General features: G+C 44.9%; 1 protein-coding gene across 1 annotated transcript in view; it reads left to right on the top strand.

Moving 5' to 3' along the window:
• Positions 1-18,115, top strand: part of PTPRA (protein tyrosine phosphatase receptor type A) — a 119,743-nt gene that overhangs the window by 51,004 nt on the left and 50,624 nt on the right.

Raw genomic sequence — 18,115 nt, 5'->3', positions numbered from 1 at the left:
CAGGCTGTAGAGATTATGCCCTCCAGCTGTTGCAGGTATCCTGGGATACAACCTTGAGAAAAGTATGCATGAAATGTGCTTCTGGTTCATGCTGCCATGCTGCTCCTGTCAGTTTCCCCCCACCCTCCTACCTATGGCAACTCAAAAGCAGGCCAGGGATGTTTTGCAAGTTGACATTAAGTCTAGTTGATAAGGCAGCAGTTAGAAAGCCAGAGATTGTGAGTTTCTCATGCCTTAGCCATGAAAGCTGGCTGGGTGACTTTGAGCCAATCACCAGGCGATGGTGAGTTCTAGTTCCACCTTAGGCATGAAAGCCAGCTGGGTGACTTTGGCCCAATCACCAGGAGACGGTGAGTTCTAGTCCCGCCTTTGGCATGAAAGCCAGCTGGGTGACTTTGGCCCAATCACCAGGAGACGGTGAGTTCTAGTCCCGCCTTTGGCATGAAAGCTGGTTGGGTGACTTTGGACCAATCACCAGGAGACGGTGAGTTCTAGTCCCGCCTTTGGCATGAAAGCTGGCTGGGTGACTTTGAGCCAATCACTAGGAGACAGTGAGTTCTAGTCCCGTTTTAGGCATGAAAGCCGGCTGGGTGACTTTGAGCCAATCACCAGGAGACTATGAGTTCTAGCCCCGCCAGACAGCTTTCATGCCTAAGGTGGGGCTAGAACTCACTGTCTCCTGGTGATTGGCCCTAAGTTGCCCACACATCTGTGCTTAAAGTAGGGCTACAACTCACCATTTCCTGCTGATTGGCCCAAAGTCACCCAGCCGACTTTCATGCCTTAAGGTGGGAGTAGAACTCACCGTCTCCTGGTGATTGACTCTGGATGCCTTCAAGCCCATCATTAGGAGACGGTGAATTCTAGTCCCCCCTTAGGCCTGAAAGCCAGGTGGGTGACTTTTGGCTAGCCCCTGGGAGCCCGGGAGTTCTAGTCCCACTTTAGGCATAAAACGCCAGCTGGGTGACGTTGGGATATTCTCTCTCAGCCCAACTCACCTCACCGCACAGTGTTGTCTTTATGGGGAAAAGAAGAGGAAGGTTGTTAGGAATACTCTTTGCCTTGCGCTAATGTATACAAATAATACAGGTGGGTTAAAAGAAATCTAATGCAATTTTTTTTTAAATGTGTTTTTCTGCCACAATTGCAAACTTGCAGCATATTTTAGAATAAACTTAGCTATGTTCCCGACATCCGTAGACTCCCACACTCCAGTGTTCAGCACAACAGATTTCTCCGAAATTCAGAGTTTTCGTATTTGTTTCTGCAGGGGGCGGGGGGGGGGGAATCTGCGCTAATAAGAGAGCTTATTCCAATTTATGTTGCCGAGGGTATTGTGTCTTGTTGCCGACGGAAACCCAATTCCTTTCGAAGTTCAAAGAACGTAACTTTCTTCTGCATCTCGCATCTCACCTCTGTATTTTTCCCCTTCCGAAGTAACTCTTCAAATTTATTCACAGCGCATTCACTCCAAATATTATTTGAGGAAAAAAAATACAGAGGATTTATTAAAAAAACAAAGTGCATAGAAGGTAAAAAAAAACGCTTTGCACATCCAAGTACAGATAGTCCTTGACTTACAACCATTCGTTTAATGACCGTTACTGAAAAAAGTGGGTTATGACCATTTTTCACACTTAACAACCATTGTAGGATGCCCACGGTCACATGATCTAAATATCAGACTCCAGGCAACGGATTCATATTTCCTCGGGTCATTCAATCTTTTTTTTTTTTTTTTTGGCAGCCTTTCAACCAGCGAAACTAGTTTCACTTAATAACCATGTGACTAACTTAACAACTGCAGGGGTTCACGTAGCAATGGCGGCAGGAAAGGTCGTGAAATGGAAGAAAAGTCACTTAACACCTGTCTCGCTTAGCAATAGAAAAAAAATGGGTTCAATTGCCATCATAAGTCAAGGGCTACCTGTGCCATAAGTCACAATGACACTGTACACCAGGAACCCGGTTGATAGAATGACAGCTTACAAAACAACGATTGCGTTGTGGCTCGCCAGCAGCCAGTCAAGCTAGCCACAGAGTCAGACAGTGAGGCGATTGGGGAGGAGCATGGGCCAGTCCTGGAGGCTGGAGAAGGCTCGGACGAGGACTCTGCGTCGGAGGCAGAGAGGGGGCCGAGGCTGTTTGGCAGTGATCAGGTGCCTTCGGAGATAGACAGCAGTGAGGCAGAGGAACAGCTGGAGCCTGTTCCCAGTGTGCCCATGCGCAGAGCTGTCCGAATAAAAGAACAACTCGGAAATCAGGGTCGACTTGGGAGTAAAGCCACAGGTGGATGGTGATTGACCCCTCCCATAGGACATAAAAGAGGAGAGAAAGGGGAGTGGGCTTTTGCAGGAAACAATTCGTTCATTCATTCATTCGTTTCAGGAGTGTGAAGATCTGTCCCTGAATCTCAGAGACTCTGTGCCAAGTCTTTCCTTGCACAGCACCTCATTTAGCAAATATTTACATGGCAGCCTTCCAAGATAGATAAGGTCTGTGGTCATAAATATTCCTTGGAAAGACTCTTTGCCAGGCGTTGGCTGAATGTAAAGGAGAGGAATTCACCTTTGTTTAATAAAAAGGGGTTTTGTTGGGACCAGGACTCTGCCTTGTGCTTTTGGGGGAAGCCTAGGTCAGGTAGATTGAAAATTAATTCATTTTTAGGCATGAAAACAAACTTCAGGATAGATCAAGATAGATAGATAGCTTGGGCTTGGAAGTGTTAAACTTCTCACATTCGTTTTATTCACCTCTTTTAATAGATTCCTTGGACTCTTATATGAATCTTTCATGCTCTCCCTCAAGCGGGGAGTTACGATTCCTCATTTTAGATGTTATAAATTTGGAAGAAATATAGCTTCCTTTACTTGCAGTCATTTTTAATATCTCGTGAGAGGTTGTTTTTTTTCCCCCTCTCCATATTTTATTTATTGTTCTTTAACCCACCTAATAAATTAAAGTTAACCTTCCTGAACTGAGCCATAACAAAAGCGGAAAGATTTTTTATGAGATTTATTTATTCAGTGCCTTGCCCTTCAATTAAATTCATAGGTATGTGGTTTAATTTAAGGGTATTAAAAAAAAAAAAGACAGGAACATTGAATGCACATGCAGAGAACGAACAAAATATAAAGAGCTGTTTTATTAAACTTTCCGAAGTGCAACAACAAAAAAAGAGAGGATATTGGCAGTTTTTCAAATTACAGCAGACCATTGGAACTAATTTGCAAAGGTTTTCTAACTAGCAATCACTTTTTTGCAGGGAAAAATCTTCAACTGAAGAATGGATCCCCTTGTATGCCTCTCGCACGCCTTCAATCTGAGATTCTTTCTTTTTTAAAAGCTAGTGGAGAGTCGGGAGAAGGGGAATTTAAGAGTCATAATAAACAGTTTTGGCTTCCCTTCCCATTGCTATTGTCCAAGATGCATTTTGGCTGCCAAAGCAGAGTTCAAAAGCTCTCTCGGGGCTTTGTTGTTGCAGGTGCAACAATGAATTGTTGGGGATCATGTTAAAAGTTGATCCTGGGGGGCACAACCTTTCCAGTGATTGTCTGGTCGTCTTTGTGTGTGTGTGTGCAACCTGGACAAAAATGGAAAGAGTCGCGGGAAACGAAGGAAGGGAACGAAACCGTCCTTTCCATCCGAAGATCATTTCATCCCCCGAGTTCCAGAATTTGATCCATGAAATAGTTTGGTTGTCTTGTCATCCTGTTGGACTAGATCTTTCTTTTCTTTTCATCTTTCCTTCCTTCTTTCTTTCTTTCCTTTTCTTTCTTTCCTGTCTTCCTTTCTTTTCTTTCTTTCCTTCCTTCTTTTCTTTCCTTCTTTCCTTTCCTTTCCTTCCTTTCTTCTTCCTTCCTTCCTTACATTCTTTCTTTCCTTCTTCCTTCCTTTTTTCTTTCCTGTCTTCCTTTCTTTTCCTTCCTTCCTTCCTTTCTTCTACCTTCCTTTCTTACATTCATTCTTTCTTTCCTTCTTCCTTCCTTTTTTCTTTCCTGTCTTCCTTTCTTTTCCTTCCTTCCTTCCTTTCTTCTACCTTCCTTTCTTACATTCTTTCTTTCTTTCCTTCTTCCTTCCTTTTTTCTTTCCTGTCTTCCTTTCTTTTCCTTCCTTCCTTCCTTTCTTACATTCATTCTTTCTTTCCTTCTTCCTTTTTTCTTTCCTGTCTTCCTTTCCTGTCTTTCTTTCCTGTCTTTCTTTCTTTTCCTTCCTTCTTTCCTTCCTTCCTTCTTTCTTACATTCATTCTTTCTTTCCTTCTTCCTTCCTTTCCTTTTTCTTTCCTTCCTTCTTTCTTTCCTTCTTTCCTTCCTTTTTTCTTCCTTTCTTACATTCATCATTCTTTTTTCTTTCCTGTCTTCCTTTCTTTTCCTTTCTTCTTTCCTTCCCTCCTTCTTCCCTTACTTCCTTTCTTTCTTTTCTTTCTTTCCTGTCTTCCTTTCTTTTCTTTCTTTCCTTCCTTCTTTTCTTCTTTCTTTCCTTCCTTTCTTCTTCCTCCCTTCCTTTCTTACATTCATTCATTCTTTCTTTCTTACTTTTTTCTTTCCTTCTTCCTTTCTTCTTTCCTTCCTTTCTTCTCCCATTTTTCTTTCCTCTTCCTTTTTTTCCTTCGTTCCTTCCTGATGTCGCTCAGATCTTCATCTTCAACCCTCTAAAGACCTCCAGTTTTTGCAGTGTAAAGTTTCCTGTGCACAGAAGACATCCATATTTTTGGATTATCTCCCATCGACTAGCTTTTGGACTCCTAGCGACCACAATGATAGATGCTCTGCCCTGGGCTACCAATCTTCTAGTCCTCAACTTACAACCATTCCTTTTGTCAGCCTCTGCTTCGCTTGCTTGCTATTGGCTGCCATAGAAACGGGGATGGTGGGGGCATGGTATTGGGGAAGGGAATTGTATGGTACTGGAGGAGTTATGTAGAAGGGAGTTTTGTTCTCACCATCTTCTGCGCATGCTGATGGCTGATGTTTGGACTTGGTCAAGGCCAACCATCTCACATACCAACCTGATGAGGCTTTTGAAGATGCACCCCAAATGACACCTTAGGGAGTTGCAGATTGGACGCTGGGCTGGGGTAACTGGAGAGAGGGGGCTGGGTAATTATTTGATATGTACTTGTTCACACCTTTTTGGCTCAGATCTTGCTTTCCTTTTCACTGCTATCAATTCATATCTAGTAAAAGCACTTTATTCAAATGGAGTTGAGATTTTTCTTTCTTGGATACTGAAGGAGGCATGCCTGAACAGTTCAAACTTACAAACAGCATTGAAAAAAAGGGGCTTAATAACCATTTTTCATACTTACAACCTTTACCGCATCCCCATGGGCACATGATGAAAATTCAGACGTTTGGAAATTGACTCATACTTACGACGGCCGCAATGCCCTGGGATCATGTGATCACCTTCTGACAAGCAAAGTCCAGGGGGAAGCCAGATTCACTTTACAACGGCATTACTAACCGAACGACTGCAGTGATTCACTTAACAACTGTGGAAGAAGGGTCATAAAATGGGGGCAAAACCCACTGAATGGCTGTTTTGCTTAGCAACAGAAACTTGGGGCTCCATTATGGTCGTACGTTGAGCCCCACCTGTATATTTAAACCACAAGGAAGCTTCTGATAATTTTAGGGAGGGAAAAACTTTTAATGGTAAAAGCAGTTGAACAGAGAAATTGTCAAAAAAAGTAGTTGACTTTTTACTCGTTGGAATGACGTCGCAAAAGGGGGTCGCCTGTCCCTCGGGACACTGCAACCGTCGTAAGTAAGAGTCAGTTGGGCCAAGCCTCTTAATTTTGGCATGTGAACCATGGAGATGCCGCAAAGGTGGTAAAAAAGTTCATAAGTCACTTTTTCCAGCCCCATTGTAACTTGAACGGTCACTAAACGGTTGTAAAGCGAGGACTGCCTGCATTCCCAGTGGGACAGCAGAAAATGCGTAGGAGCTTCAGTCAAGAAAGAGAAAATGATTCCTTGGAAATATTGTTCAAAGAGAAAAAAAAATGAATGCCAGTGTCCTTTTCAAACCCATTGACGTTTTCCCCCAAATCCTTCCATTCAATCTCCCAATTCTGGTTTCTTTTTTAAAGGGACAAAATGTGGGATCCGCCCCCTTGGGAAAGGAGCCAATCCCTGTCCAGAAGAATCGTGTAAACCAATCAGATACAGTCCTGCCATTCTGCGCTCTGCTCACGCTAAACTGGCATTCAGTCTTTGTTAAAAGCTTCAGCCCATTCATACATTCCCATAGTTTCCACCTCCTGGCAAGTCAACAATTCTTTGGAGAGCAAAGAGAACAACATAATTTGGATGTTTCTGGTAAAAAGGGACATTCCGGTGGATAAAGGATTATACGGATGTTTGTCCGTAAAGCAAACAAGGTCTTAAAAAGAAGGCTTTGAAACTTTCTTGTCCAAATGATAAAAATTATTGTCCTGACAAGACTTCCTAAAAGCACGAAGCCTACTCCTTGTCCTGATAAAACCCCTTTTATTTAGTTTCAAGGGAATTCCTCTCCAGCAAAGTCCCGGCCAACCGTCTTTCATGAGATTTCACAACTACGGACCTTTATCAGGCTTGGAGGGCTGCCAGGCCGATATCTTCCAAACTCCATGCTGTAGCAGCAATTACTTGGCAAGAAGTCAGGAAAAGATCTTCACCTTAATGAATGGAACTCATGGTCTCCTGCAAACTCCACTCCCCTTTCGCTCCTCTTTTATTCCCTATGGGAGGGGCCATTCACCGGAGCGGGGGAGGGGAGGGAAAATAACATTCCTATAGAGGGCTCTGTGATACCTACGGTCGTAGGGAGGGGCAGATGCGAGGACAATAGAAGAGCGTGTAGTCGGTTGGGAGACCGTGGTTGTTGGGCACACCCGGTCGTTTGTACCAACCCCCGCATTCTAGGTGGTCAGGTTCTACAGAGCCAGGGCCTCAGGCTGATGCTGTGTAATGCGAGGTCCGTGGTCAACAAGGCCCCCCTCATTAACGATCTGATTTCAGAGGGGGAGCCGGACCTCGCAGGAATAACGGAGACCTGGTTGGGCCACGAGGGAGGTCTGCACCTCGTGGAAATGTGCCTGCCGGGCTACCGTGTATTCCATCAGCCACGGGCCCAGGGCAGGGGTGGTGGGGTAGCGATAATTATACGGGAGAATCTGGAACCGAGAGAATTCACTGTGCCGCAGATATCCGGGTGTGAGTCTCTGGGCGTGAGATGGGGCCCAAGGAGGCAGTTGGGCCTGCTGATTGTATACTTGGCTCCTCGCTATACATCAGCGGCCCTGTCTGAACTCCTCGAGCGGATCACTGAGATGGCGGTTGAGACCCCCAAACTTTTAGTTATGGGGGATTTCAACCTGCCGTCGATGGGAGAAGCATCCGAGGCAGTTCGGGAGTTCATGGCTTCCATGGCAGCCATGGATCTGACTCAAGTAATTCAGGGCCCCACGCACGAGGGAGGCCACACACTGGATCTTGTTTTTGTCTCCGACCAGTGGACGAGTGATCTAGGAGTAGGGGATCTAGCCATCACGCCCCTGTCATGGTCAGATCACTCACTTCTCCGGCTCGATTTCCCTGGCGCTACCCTCCGCCGCGGGGAGGCGGAACCAGATTGTCCTAGATGGTTCCGCCCCAGGCGCCTGATGGAACCGGATAGGTTCCAGACGGAGCTTGGGCCACTTCCTGTGGACCTGACCCGCTCCCGGATGGAGGACTTCGTGGCTACATGGAATAGTGCGGCCACCTGGGCCTTAGACCGGGTTGCACCTTTGCGGCCTCTCCGGTGGCAACGAACCGCCCTGGCTCCCTGGTTCAACGTGGAGCTAAGGGCAATGAAATGCCACAAGAGACGCCTAGAGAGCAGATGGAGATCCTCTCGCTTACCTTGTGGCATTAAGAGCGGCCAAACGTCGATATTGTGCCACTCTTATTGCGTCCGCAGATAACCGCCCTGCTGCCCTGTTTCGGGTGACCCGCTCCCTCTTCTCACAGAGGCAGCAGGAGCCCCCTTTGCAGGGCAGGGCAGAGGAATTTGGGGAATATCTGCAGGATAAAATCGCTCAAATCCGGAGGGAGTGGGCCCCCTTCAGTGTTCCAGGGGGGACGTCCGAGGCGAGTCTTGAGAGACCAAGCTGGGAGGAGTTTGACTCTGTTGCCACCGAGAATTTGGACAGGTTGCGTGGGCGACTGCGAGCCACCACATGTTTATTGGACCTGTGTCCCTCCTGGCTTGTGCTGGCATCCTGGGAGGTCACACGAGGCTGGCTATTGGGACTTGTGAACGCTTCATTGAGTGAGGGGTTCCTGCCAGCCGCCTTGAAAGAGGCGGTTGTGAGGCCCTTGCTCAAGAAGCCTTCCCTGGACCCCATGGAGCTAGCAAATTATCGTCCTGTCTCCAACCTTCCATTTTTAACGAAGGTTGTAGAGAGTGTGGTGGCTCAGCAGTTCCCACGTCACCTGGAGGAATCTGAATATCTAGACCCGCGCCAGTCCGGCTTCTGGCCTGGGCATAGCACGGAGACGGCCTTGGTCGCGTTGGTGGATGATCTCTGGAGGGCCAGAGATAGGGGTTGCTCCTCTATCCTGGTCCTATTAGATCTCTCAGCGGCTTTTGATACCATCGACCATGGTATCCTACTGCGCCGGCTGGGGGGATTGGGGGTAGGGGGCACCGTGTTGCGGTGGTTCCGCTCCTACCTCTCCGACCGGACGCAATGTGTGTTGGCAGGGGAGCAGAGGTCGACCCTGAGGCTGCTCACTTGTGGGGTGCCGCAGGGGTCGGTCCTCTCACCTCTCCTGTTCAACACATATATGAAGCCGCTGGGCGAGATCATCCGTGGTTTTGGGGTGGGATACCATCTGTACGCTGATGATACACAGCTGTACATTTCCACCCCAAACCACCCCAACGAGGCCGTCGAAGTGATGACCTGGTGTTTGGAAGCCATACGGGTCTGGATGGGAGACAACAGACTCAGACTCAACCCCTCCAAGACGGAGTGGCTGTGGCTACCGGCCCCCCGGTTCAACCAGTGCATTCCATCGCTGGCCATTGGGGGCGAGCAACTGGCCCCCGTGGAGCGGGCGCGCAATTTGGGCGTCCTCCTCGACGCCCGGCTGTCTATGGATGACCATGTGGCAGCCGTGGTGAGGGGGGCGTTCCACCAGGTTCACCTGGTGCGCCAATTGCGCCCCCTATTGGACCGGGATGCCCTCCGCACAGTCACTCACGCGCTGGTGACGTCTCGCCTGGACTACTGTAACGCTCTCTACATGGGGCTCCCCTTGAGATGCACCCGGAGACTGCAACTGGTCCAGAATGCGGCCGCGCGGGCAATCATGGGGAGAACAAGGTTCTCCCATATAACACCTCTCCTGCGCGAGCTGCACTGGCTCCCTGTGGTCTACCGGGTGCGCTTCAAGGTGTTAGTTACCATCTTCAAAGCGCTCCATGGCACAGGACCTAGCTATCTGCGGGATCGCATTATGCCCCATACATCCCTGCAACCAATTCGCTCTCACAGAGAGGGACTCCTCCGGGTGCCGTCCACCAGGCAGTGTCAGAGGGCGGCGCCCAGGAATAGAGCCTTCTCTGTGATGGGCCCAGCCCTTTGGAATGACCTCCCCCCAGATATCAGGACAACGACCGATCTCCGCTCCTTCCGCACGAAACTCAAGACCCACCTGTTCCAACTAGCCGGCCTGGCCTAACTAGAAATTTCTAACCTCCCTGGCAATTTTAATTATTTTAATATTTTATACGTAAATTTTGGGGTTTCTAACTGTTTTAATTGTTTTAATTTATTGTTATTTATTTGAACTTGACTGTTAAATATTGGTGTTACCTCCTCCATGCCACACTTGTATTTTGATTTAATCGTACGTCGCCCCGAATCCCTTTGCGGAGAGGGGGCGACTGATAAATCAAAATAAATAAATAATAATAAATCCATCTGTGGTTTTGCTCCCGAGTCGGCCCTTGTTCCTTAGCTGGCAGCTCTGCGCATACACACACTGGGAACAGGCTCCAGCTGTTCTTCTGCCTCACTGATGTCTGACTCCGAAGGCAGCTGATAACTGTCAGACGGCCCTGGCCCCCTCTCTGCCTCCGACACAGAGTCCTCATCAGAGCCTTCCCCAGACTTCAGGACTGGCCCATGTTCCTCCCCAACCTCCTCACTGTCAGAGTCTGCCACCATCTCCGCTGGCCGCTGGCGGGCCACAACACTTAATAAAGTGTCGCAAGAATTTTAAACCTTTCTCCAGATTTACCCAGTGATGGATCCCTTGTCATAAACTACAAGGCTGAGGTGAAAACAAAACCTCAAGTTTTTTAATCTCACGGTGGCAGAGGCAGCTTTTGAATTCCGAGTCCCATCTTAATCTTCAAAGCATTCCCTGCAGGAAAATCCATCTCCTGACTTAAGGTTGACATGCCTGAGGGAGTCTCCCGCGGTCTTCGCTCTGATGCTGCATTCTCCGCTTTAAATAAGGCCTTTCTTTTCCTCCTCAGAACACATCCATTTTTGTACACCAAGTCTTTTTTTTAAAAAAAAAAATCATCTTTTGTTTGAAGGAGAAATCTATTCTTGTGACAGAAACAAGGTTTTGTTTAAGCGGTAACAGCAGAGAGCGTGCTGTGCCGGGCAAGATTTGTTCGTGTAGTTTTTAAATATTCGCATTTAAAATACGAAGCAAGACTGAAAAGGTAGATTATTTTTATTGATTTATTACAATTATGTGCCGCCCTTCTCCCTTACAAGGTGACAAGTTAGTCGGTAAGATGCAGAATGATTTTGAAGAATATTCTCCTTTCGTCTGAATCGCCGTAAATCCTGGATAGGCAAGCCCTCATTTATTTATCTTTTGATATCCTGTTTTTATCATTATATATATATGTGTGTGTGTGTGTGTGTTTTACAACCCCTGGTATGCCTAAATATGGGAGGAAGGTCACTACTCCCTCTTTCTGTCCTTCGGCTCATTACAGAAGACCATGCAGGCAGAAAACCATATTTTTATTTTTAATGTTGCCTTTTTATATTTGTGTTGTATTTGTACTGATAAATAAATAAAGGGAGACTAGTATAGATCTATTTCGAGCTAATTAGCTCTCATCAGCTAGCCTTACTGGGATTTGGTTTTAAATATGGTTTTCTGCCTGCATGGTCTTCTGTGATGAGCCGAAGGACAGAAAGAGGGAGTAGTGACCTTCCTCCCATATTTAGGCATACCAGGGGTTGTAACACAAATACATACCTACTTCCCTGGCTCAACTGATAAGGAGGCGAGCCTGTGGCTTAGTGACTCCTGCCTAAGATATAATACAGCCCAGGTTCAAATCCCAGTAAGGGTATGGCTAGCTGATGAGAGCTAATTAGCTCGAAATAGATCTATACTAGTCTCTCTTTATTTATTTATCAGTACAAATACAGCATACACACACACACACACACACACACACACACACACACACACACACACACACACACACACACACACACATATATATATATATATATATATATATATATATATATATATATATATATATATGGCTCTGTGTGTGTTGTGTGTGTGTGTTCCAGCATAACTCTGGAAGGCCTTGAACAATTTGAACAATTTCAACCAAACTTGGTACATAGATGACTTACTCACTGGAAACAAATACTGTGGGGATAAGACACCCCTAATACCCCTCGGGGTGTGTCTTCTGTTAAGATACAACCTGTTGTGCCTTTAAATGGCTTCTAATGTACTGCCATAAAATGGATTCTACTGTACAGCGCAGTGGAGTTGCCATGGTAACAGCTTCACAATACTCCACAGGGGGGCTTCCTCTGGTAAGGGGGAAAATGCAACATTAGAAATTACGTTTGGTCTGGACATTTCCTCCCCTATAAATAAATACCCGGGCTATCAGCTGGGTATTTATTTTAAAAAATCCTGGCAAACATATCTAATACTTCTTCCTCCTTTTCTTCACAACAACCATCCTGTGAGGAGGGTTGGGCTGGGAGAGAAGGACAGGACCAAAGTCAGCCAGCTGGCTATTATACCTAAGGTGGAACTAGAATTCACCGTCTCCTGGTGATTGGCCCAAAGTCCTTGGCCAAAGTATTTCATTTAGCTGCTCCCCGTTTCTTTCACTCCCTCCCCATCCAAATACTGTAGGAAGATAAAAACACAACTCTGTGCAAACCAGCCTCATTTTCCTGCCAGTTAAATAGGACAGGCCTGCCGATTGCTCGTCTGAGTATTCTCATTAAATTTTAAATTAGATTATCTCTTTATCTAATCAAAAAGATCCAATTGAAGACAGCAGGTCAAGCTTGAGCCAGATTATCCAGCAGGAGAGAAAGATTATCCGAGTTGTTAATTTTAAGGCATGTGGAGATGGATGGATGGATGGATGGATGGATGGATGGATGGATGGATGGATGGATAGATCGATGATAGATAGATAGATGGATGGATGGATAGATCGATGATAGATAGATAGATGATAAATAGATAGATAGATAATAGATAGATAGATAATAGATAGATAGATAATAGATAGATAGATAGATAGATAGATAGATAGATAGATAGATAGATAGATAGATAGATAGATAGATAGATGATAGATGGATGATAGGAAACATTTGCATCTTTGGCTCTGAAAATTTGATGTACATATCAGCCTTTCACACAACCTTTCAAAGTTACAACAGCCCTGAAAAAAAGTGACTTAATGACAATTTTCCCACTTAGCGACCATTGCAGCATCCCCAGGGGCACTTGATCAAAATTCCGAAGCTTAGCAACTCATATTTATAACAGTTGCAATGTCCCGGCGTTGCAACCTTCTGACAAGCAAAAATCAAGGGGGAAGCCAGATTCACTTAACAACGGCGTTGCTAACTTAACAACTGCAGTGATTCACTTAACAACAGTGGCAAGAAAGCTTCTAAAACGAGGCAAAACTCACCTAACCTGCGTAGCAATGGAAATTTTGGGCTCCATTGCAGTCGTAATTCAAGGACTACCTACATTGTCATTATGATTTATCCTAATATTGTGCTAACATATTGTTTTGGGGATTGTTTTGATTTCTTTATTGTGGATGCCTAACCAATTAAGATTTTTATTTATTTGATCAGGTGCTTTGTGATCTATATACATATAAAATGGGTGTGTGTGTGTGTGGAACGCCTCAAGCCATTACAACCAAATTTGGTACACAGATGACTTACTCTCTGGAGACAAATACTTTGGGGGTAAGACACCCATAACACCCCTTGGGGGGTGGTTTCTGTTACGATACAGCCTGTTGTGCCTTTAAATGGCTTCTACTGTACTGCCGTAAAATGGATTCTACTGTACAGCGCAGCAGAGTTGCCATGGTAACGGCTTCACAGTCCTCCACAAGGGGGCTCCCTCTAGTAAGGGGGGAAATCCAACATCAGAAATTACGTTTGGTCCGGACATTTTCCCCCTATAAATAAATACCGCATACTGCATTCAGTTTTAGTCGCCATGATGTAGAAAAGATGTGGAGACTCTAGAAAGAGTGCAGAGAAGAGCAACAAAGAGGATTAGGGGACTGGAGACTAAAACATAAGAAGAACGGTTGCAGGAACTGGGTATGTCTAGTTTAAGGAAAAGAAGGACCAGGGGAGACAGGAGAGCAGTCTTCCAATATCTCGGGTTGCCACAAAGAAGAGGGAGTCAAGCTATTTTCCAAGGCACCTGAGGGTAGAACAAGAAGCAATGGGTGGAAACTAAGGAAGGAAAGAAGCAACTTAGAACTAAGGAGAAATTTCCTGACAGTTAGAACAATTAATTAGTGGAACTCCTTGCCTCCAGAAGTTGTGAATGCCCCAACACTGGAAGTCTTTAAGAAGATGTTGGATAGCCATTTGTCTGAAATGGTATAGGGTTTCCTGCCTAGGCAGGGGGTTGGACTAGAAGACCTCCAAGATCCCTTCCAACTCTGATATTGTATTGTATTGTATTGCTGGGTTATCGGCTAGTCTCTACTAATTTAGCAATACATACAATAAGTACCACAAAGAACTGTAATATTGATTTTTTTGGCTTTGTTAGAAAAATATCCCTTTAGCGCAGTGATGGCGAACCTTTTTTGGCTCGCGTGCCAAAAGCAGGGGGGAGCGCAGGGGGGTTGCGCGTGGGCATGCCACACCCAGAATGCAATGCGAGACCCCAGCGTGCATGCACTCATGACGAGCACTCCCCCCCATTATATGCATGCTTTTTTCGCCCTCCCCAGGCTCCAGAGGCTTTATAGGCTTTATAGCCTCCCCCCCCCAGCCCGAGGCCCTTGAACTTTGAGGATTTTAAACTTTGAGAATTTTAAACTCCAGCTTTTTCTTGCTCATAAAGGGGACGTAAACTCCGACTATACGTCCGACGTATTTCCAGTCGTGTTTTGCATCAGTCATATTAAAATTAAGCCTTCAGTTCTGGCCGCCCTCTCTACATGCACGGAGAAAGAAAGTTTAATGCACAAAACTAGTGTATTTGTTCAAAGAGATTTCTCCTTCACTGTTCTAAAGAGCAGTTCCACTTCTTTGACTGTGAGTCCCTGGAGCTTGATATATGAATAAGCTCTTTAAAGTCTCTTAAAGAATCGAATTCGTTCGGATGGATGTTGAATCCCACACCCACAGCAAAGATTCTCAACAAATCTTCTGAAATCCGAGATATATTTTCTCAGATGCTCTTTTAAGTTTCTGAACCAATCCTATGATCTCAGCAGGAAAGTCTGAAAAAGGACATCGGCTTCTATTTCCTAATTAGACAGTACGGTCTGTTTGGCCCTCGTTTCAAATTTTCTCCCCTATTGGTAGCAGAGGCAGTCCTCGACGTACGACCACAAATGAGCCCCAAATGCCTGCTTTTAAGTGAGACACTGGTTGAGTGAGTTTTGCCATAGTGGGGTCATTCCATGTCAAATGGTTTGATTTCAGAAAAGTGGATTTTGATGAAATTTGGTGTGAACATTGGTAAAGTGTCACGTGTGCCGATACAATAGAGATATGCCGTGTTTTTCGAAGTATAAGAAGCTCCAAAGTATAAGACGCACCTAGCTTTTGGGGAGGAAAACAAGGGGGGGGAAATCTGCCTCTGCCTCCTAGCAATTTGCCTCCTTGCAGCAAACAGCAAACAGTACAGACGATATACACAGTTTGTGGTGTTACATTTCAGACTATACATGTACAGATGCTGTTAAAATTAATGGGCTTTCTGGAAGTATATCTTATTCTCTGCTATTTAAAAGAAGATACAATAGCACTGGGCCTCTTCAGATCAAGCGTTTATTTTAAAAAGCTTTTTCATTTTGTTAAGGTGTCTAGAACAAGAATAAAGCAGCCTTTAAAAAATAAGTCTTAATAATTTGAACATTCTAGAGGCATTTATAATTATTGACTTACCTCCTTGCAGCAAACAGCCTGTTTCAGTTTAGCCTGATTAGCACAAGGGGAAAAGAATCTGCTTCTGCCTCCCAGCAATTTGCCTCCTTGCAGCAAACAGCCCGTTTCACTTTCAACTTCAGTTTCAGCATGGGATGATCAGCTGTTTCAGGCTGGCAGGGATTGCCATAGCCTATTGCAACCTCCGCAAGCCCCATTTTCCCTGTTTGCTGCAAGGAGGTAAATTGCTGGGAGGCAGAGGCCAAAGGGGGGGGGGTTGGCGGGGGGGGCTACATTCGGTGTATGGCGCACCCAAATTTTCATCCTCTTTGGGGGGAAGAGTTTGTCTTATACTCTGAAAAATACAGTAGTCATTTGGTTGACCCCATACCTCAGCCTTGGACAGTATGACTCTGAGGTTTTAGCAACTTTGAGACATAATATATTTTGTTGAGCCTGGAAACTCTGTTAAATCATTCTCATTAGAAAGAGCATGTTTCAAACCCCCTAAAAAAGTAAGGTTGGTTTTTCATCGCTGATGTATAAATAAAAGGACAAAGTCGAAGACTTGTTTGCCTTTCTTGCCACAGTTATTAAGTGCCGCAGTTGGAGACGTTCGTAACACGGTTGTTAAGTGAATCTGGGCTTCCCCGTCGACTTTGTCTGTCAAAAGGTCGCAAAGGGGGACCACATGACTCCGGGACGCTGTGACTGTCATAAGCATGAGTCAGCGGCCAGGTGTCTGAATTTCATTGTGTCACCATGGAGATGCTGCAACAGTCGTGAATGTGGAAAAAGCGATCATAAGTCACTTTTCTCAATGCAGTCATAACTTTGAACGTCACTAAATGAATTGTAAGTCAATTCTGTAATGATGTTCTATCAATTGTGTGTCTCCTTGGTGTAGGGCAATTATATGTTTTGTTTGTTTTAAATGTATATCTCACTATCATAATTTTCACCCGGGGCCCCTTTTTATCTGTACTCCTGATTACCTTCCTTCCTTTAAATATCCAAATGAAATGTACAGGTAGTCCTCGGGTTACGACCACAATGGAGCCCAAAAGTTACATTGCTAAGTGAAACATTTGTTAACTGAGTTTGCCCCATTTTACGACTTTTCATGTCACGGTTGTTAAGTGAACCATTGCAGTTTTTAAGCTAGTCACATGGTTGTTCAGTGAATCGTTGCACTTGTCAAGCTAGTCACATGGTTGTTAAGTGAATCATTGCAGTTTTTAAGCTAGTCACATGGTTGTTAAATGAATCATTGCAGTTTTTAAGCTAGTCACATGGTTGTTAAATGAATCATTGCAGTTTTTAAGCTAGTCACACGGTTGTTAAGTGAACCATTGCAGTTTTTAAGCTAGTCACACGGTTGTTAAGTGAACCATTGCAGTTTTTAAGCTAGTCACATGGTTGTTAAATGAACCATTGCAGTTATCAAGCTAGTCACATGTTGTAAAGTGAATCATTGCAGTTGTTAAGCTAGTCACAAGGTTGTTAAGTGAATCTGGAGTCCCCGGTGATTTTTTCCCCTTGTCAGAAGATCACAAGGCCTGATCCCCTGAGCCCAGGTCACTGCAACCGTCGTAAAGACGAGTCAGTTGTACCAAGCCTCTGAATTTGGATCACATGACCATAGGGATGCTGCAAGAGTCATAAAAGTGAAAAACGGTCATAAGTCACTTTTTTTCAGAGACGTCGTAACTTTGAACGGTCACTAAATGGACTACCTGCATGGGCATAAAGTTCCTGTTTTTAATGTAATTGCCCTTGTTCTCCACCTATAATGATGGGGTTTTTTTTTTGTTTTGGTGAGTAGATTGTTGGAGTGAAAATAATTTTGGCACCTGATGATAGAAATTGGGAAATATTTTAGCTGCTTATATAAGGATTGGGAAACAGCAGCCTTTAGGCCATGAATTTTAGAGGATAAATAATACCAAATAAGAACATTTGTTATGCTCAGATGTAGAGCTCTGAGTTCCCTCATTTATTCACTTGGACAACTGTTAATTAATATGTATTAATATTATTAATACATGTTGATATTGTTTATTATTATTTAACCCAAGGAAAACATTCAATACAATACAATAGCAGAATTGGAAGGGACCTTGGAGGTCTTCTAGTCCAACTCTCTACTTAGGCAGGAAACCCTACACTACTTCAGACAAGTAGTTATCCAACACTTCCAGTGTTGGAGCTTTCACAACTTCTGGAGGCAAGTTGTTCCACTGATTAATTGTTCTAACTTTCTGGAAATTTCATTGGCAAAGGAAGCCTGCATCAGAGGACAAAACATGGCTTAAAGCAACCACATTTCCATGATTTAAAGTTTTTTTTAAAAAAGTTTTCCAGTAGTTGAAAATACTTGTAGTTGAACTGTGAGCGCCTTGGTGCTCTCTGAGCTTGGTGGTTTTCTTGTAGACATTTCATGACCCAGCTAGGTAGTATCATCAGTGCTAGAAGGGGGTGGGGTTTGCAGGGACGAAGAAGAAGAGGAAGAGGAGGAAAAAGAGGAGGAGAAGTGTGTGTGGGGGTCCTTAGTGCTCTCTGAGCTTGGTGGTTTTCTTATAGACGTTTCGTGACCCAACTAGGAAGCATCATCAGTGCTAGAAGGGGGTGGGGTTTGCAGGGATGAAGAAGAAGAGAGGAAGAGGAGGAGAAGTGTGGGGTCCTTA

This window comes from Natrix helvetica (genome assembly GCF_964273705.1).
Source record: "Natrix helvetica genome assembly, chromosome: 7".
In the NCBI taxonomy this organism is placed as follows: Eukaryota; Metazoa; Chordata; class Lepidosauria; order Squamata; family Natricidae; genus Natrix; species Natrix helvetica.
The sequence above is the reverse complement of the archived record's forward strand: the minus strand, read 5'-3'. Positions and strand labels throughout refer to the sequence as shown.